The sequence below is a fragment of the Pteropus alecto genome, unplaced genomic scaffold, assembly GCF_000325575.1.
Source record: "Pteropus alecto unplaced genomic scaffold, ASM32557v1 scaffold76, whole genome shotgun sequence".
In the NCBI taxonomy this organism is placed as follows: domain Eukaryota; kingdom Metazoa; phylum Chordata; class Mammalia; order Chiroptera; family Pteropodidae; genus Pteropus; species Pteropus alecto.
Window position 1 is genome coordinate 26,783,601 of NW_006443138.1, and position 3,971 is coordinate 26,787,571.

The following is a 3,971-nucleotide window of genomic DNA, read 5'->3' on the forward strand; positions in this document are numbered from 1 at the left end:
CCTCCCTGTGCCCAGAATATTGGGGCCCAAAAGCTCTGCTTGTCAGTCAGACAGGACTGAGAAGTCCCCCTAACTTTTTCCTCTGCTACACTGACCATGCCTTAAGCACTCTGAACCCCAACGCTGCCAGCTCATCCAGGGCCCTGGCAGCAGGAGGAGTTTTGCCTTGTCACCTTGACACCAAGATGCTTTCTGAAGGTAGCTTTAGGGTGGGGCTCTTGACATCTCTGCTAAGCTCTGACCCATGGAAAGTAATTTGTTCCAAGCAGAAGACCCATGGAAGGGCTGGAGCTCTGGGAGGGATGCTCAGCTTCAGAGGGTGGGGACATCTCTGCGCAAGGAGTGGGTTTCTCACTGGAGCCTGCACTTGAATACTTTCCAGGAGAATGGACCCATGGCAGCTGCTTGTGGCTCTCCTGGAACACGCATTCTTGGAACGTAGTCACCATGTTGTAGAAAAGTCCAGGTTACGTGGAGAGGCCACCGTGGGTGCTCTGGCCAACCCCCAGGGTCGACCACCAGGAACGTGAGTGAGGACACCTATGGGATGTCTCCAGCTCCAGCTATTTTCTGACTTCATCCACTTGAGAGACCCCGAGCAACAACCAATTCACTGAGCCCGGTCAACCCCACAACTGTAAGTGTAATAATAAAATGATTGTGTCTTTTTTAAGCTATTAAGTTTGGGGGTAATTTGTTTGTAGCAGTAGTTATTGGAACAAGTGAGCATCTATAAATAGCCAGTCATATCAAGTCCTACGCCCAACCCAATATCTCTGCCCTTCTCTATCTTTCTTCTAAATCCTCTTGTATATTCTCCTCTTGCTAATGATAGCACCACCCACTCAGCTGGTGAAGCCAGTCATCTGTGAATCCTCTCTTTCTTTCTTTAACAATAAGAGCCGAAGTGGATAAAGCACCCACTGTGTGAGAGGATTTATGCATACATAGCCTCACTTAATTCTCATAGCATCTTTCCAAGGTGGGCACTCTGACCATTTTCCCATTGACAGATGATGGTCCTGAGGGACAGAGATGTTGAGGAACTTGCCTAAGGTCACACAAGAAAGGGGCAGAACCAGGATGCAAACTCAGAATGTTTGACTCTAAGCTGCGACCCTTGCTTACTGTGCACTACTGGTCATCAAACTTGTAACTTCACAGAGCCATTGCTATGCTTCATTACACCCCACTGTGGGTGTTTGGAATGCTGGCAATCATTGTCTAGCTTGTCTCTCAGCCTTTTCCACTGCCTGTCTGCAATGCACCTTCTTGGTGCCACTAGGGTGAGACTTCTTTGGCCCACATCTCCTATGGAATAAGATCTAAACTCCCTGGCAAAATTAAACTCCCTTTACAAGCACTTCATGGTCTAACTGTTGAAGACTTTCAACACCCACCCCCATGCACCACTCACAGTGTCACATGGAACTCACCATTGCCCAACATCCTGCTATTTCTGAGTTTACCTTTGGAACGAGCTGCTCCTCCTCCTGGAATGCCCTTTCCCACTCCATGCAATATTCATGACCCAGCTCAAATGTCACCCCCAATGGAAGCCTCCAGTCTAGCTCCCTTCATTCTCTGCACACATTTCTCACACTACATCATCACTGCTTGAGTGCTTATCAGCTTCCCCCACTTGCCGGTTGCTCCTTGGGGGCAGAGATGAATGTTATTCATCTTCTTACCCCAACCCCAAATCCACCTGTTGGCACATGATAGGTGCTCACTAAAATATTTGCATTAAAAGAATAAATGAATGCATGGATATGCCTGGGAGTTTATGGAATGGGCTGGGAAAGTAGTTAGAAAGTAAGGGGCATTGATGAGTGCATAGAGTGAGCCTGTTTTGTTTGTTCTGAGAGTAAAACAATCAGTGAATGAGAGGAATGAATGGCATGTGTCGCTAAGCAAGCTCTGGGGTCTGGACCGTGGGAAAGCGGGCCCCAGAGATTTCTAGTCTGGCCAGCAAAAAGACCAGTGCTTCAAGCTCCCTTCAGCCTCTGGCCGTGATGGCACTCAGGACGGGGACACTCCTCCACGGGTCCTCATTTCCTCCCCTGCTCTTACAGAGCTTATGAGTAATTGGAAAGGAAGCTGATAGGGAAAGCCCTGCAATAGCTGATGAAATGCTAGTAAATGGTTGCCTATGGCTGGCTGGCCCACAGGATAAACATCAGGCCAAATGCGTGATTCCTGTCACCTTTGGTCCCGTTCTGTGGTTTATCGTAAGCATTTCTCTTCCAGCCAACAGTTCTAGGAATCTTGGACTGGAGGAACCTACAGGAGCCAACAAATCCATATCTCTCCTCGAGACTGAGCATACCCAAAGTACTCGCTCACTTCTTAGATGTCTTCAGAACATGACCCATAGCTGCCTGTGGAGCCTGTTCTGGAAGTTTCTTAAGTAAGAGAGTTTGCCAACAAACACTGTTCTTTCCATTTGTCTCAGTCACTGCCAGGTCATATTCTGACTCTGTGCTACTCTGTGCTCAGCAACATCTGGCACCACGGGAGGACACGGAAGAGTGCAATGTACAATCCCTGCCCCAAGGAAAGGCAGGAGTGTGGGGGCCGAGGGCACAACCTCCAAGACAGACCACTCGGGCCAAATCCTGGCTTTATCACTTCCTAGCTACATTATCTTGGGCAACTGACTTCATCTCTCTCAAACTCAGTCTTACTGTCTGTAAAATGAATATAATCATTACTACCTTCCTCAGAGGGTGGGTCTATGAATTAAACTAGTAAGTACACACAAAGTGCTTAACACAATGCCTGACACAGAATAAAAGAGTCAAGCATGTCAGCTATCGTTACAACCCTTTGGGGAATTCACACGTGCACATACAAGCCATTACTAAAATAAGCAGCATAATGATGTCTTTTTATATATATTCTACACTATAACATGTGTTTACAGTTTATCTCATTCTATAAAGTAAAAGAATGAGAAATGCCAAAAGACAATTATTTGCTATAGGATGAAATTTACGGAGCTGAGAGTAACCTTAGAATCAATTTAATAGAGATCCATCATTTTGCAGAGAAGAAAAATGAGATTTAAGTAATTTTTGCATACCACGCATCTCACTAACAGCAAGTTTGGACTAGATTCCCCACATAATGTCCATTCCCCTACCTCATTAGTACACATACACAACCATGGCAGAGCTGAAAAGATAGAGAAATTCCACTGGGAGGAATCTGTCTGCTTGCTCTTTTCTTGGTGAGGGTAAGAATACAGGGTGAGGTGCTCTCTGAGTTGAGACAAGATAAGTCAGGCCAGAAATCTAGCAAAATCCTCAAATCAAAAGACCTATTCTACCCTCAGAGTGGAGCCATTTTTCTGCCGACCTTCATTGTGTAGAGCGAAAAAGCTTGTACTCTGTTAGGAGGCTCAAATTCCAGTCCTGGCCCTGTGACTTACTGGCCATGTGACTCTGGACAATTTGTTTCACTTCTGTGGGCCTCAGTTTCTACATTTGTCTATTCAGATTTACTGAGATTTCATTTATGATAGAAACCACAACTTCCAGAAAACAAAGACTGCATTTAACCGTTTCTTTGATTTTGTAGGGTGAGAAAGTACATTTTGATGCCACCTAAAAACGATTGGTAAGGAGAACTCCTAATCAATTCTGGTTTGGGCGCTGCCCTATTCAAATTGAGTTTTGCTCAAATTAACACTTAAAAAATGGTGACGATAAATGCTTGGAGAGCATGCTTGGAGAGCTCTCATCTGGGCATAAGTATTCAATCAACATGTCTAACGAATCAACAGTGAGGGCGAACTTGGTGTTTTCTTTGATCCTGTCTTTGGAATCAAAATATTTAGAATAGTTATCAAACTATTCACTCTTTCGTTAATCATAAAGCACGTGCTAAGTCTTTACACAGGTCTAGGTCTGAGCGAGGCACAATGGAGGAAAGAATAAAGTGGAGTCTAAACCCTCAAGGGTCTACAA

The 3,971-nt window shown here is 45.3% G+C and overlaps 1 long non-coding RNA gene across 1 annotated transcript in view; it reads left to right on the plus strand.

Annotated features, from left to right (window-relative positions):
- Positions 1–384: 384 nt before the first annotated feature.
- Positions 385–3,971, plus strand: part of LOC112472251 — a 14,151-nt gene continuing 10,564 nt past the window's right edge. Inside the window, exon 1 of the long non-coding RNA XR_003043587.1 lies at positions 385–637. This is a non-coding gene — a long non-coding RNA (uncharacterized LOC112472251). The remainder of the gene's footprint in view (positions 638–3,971) is intronic.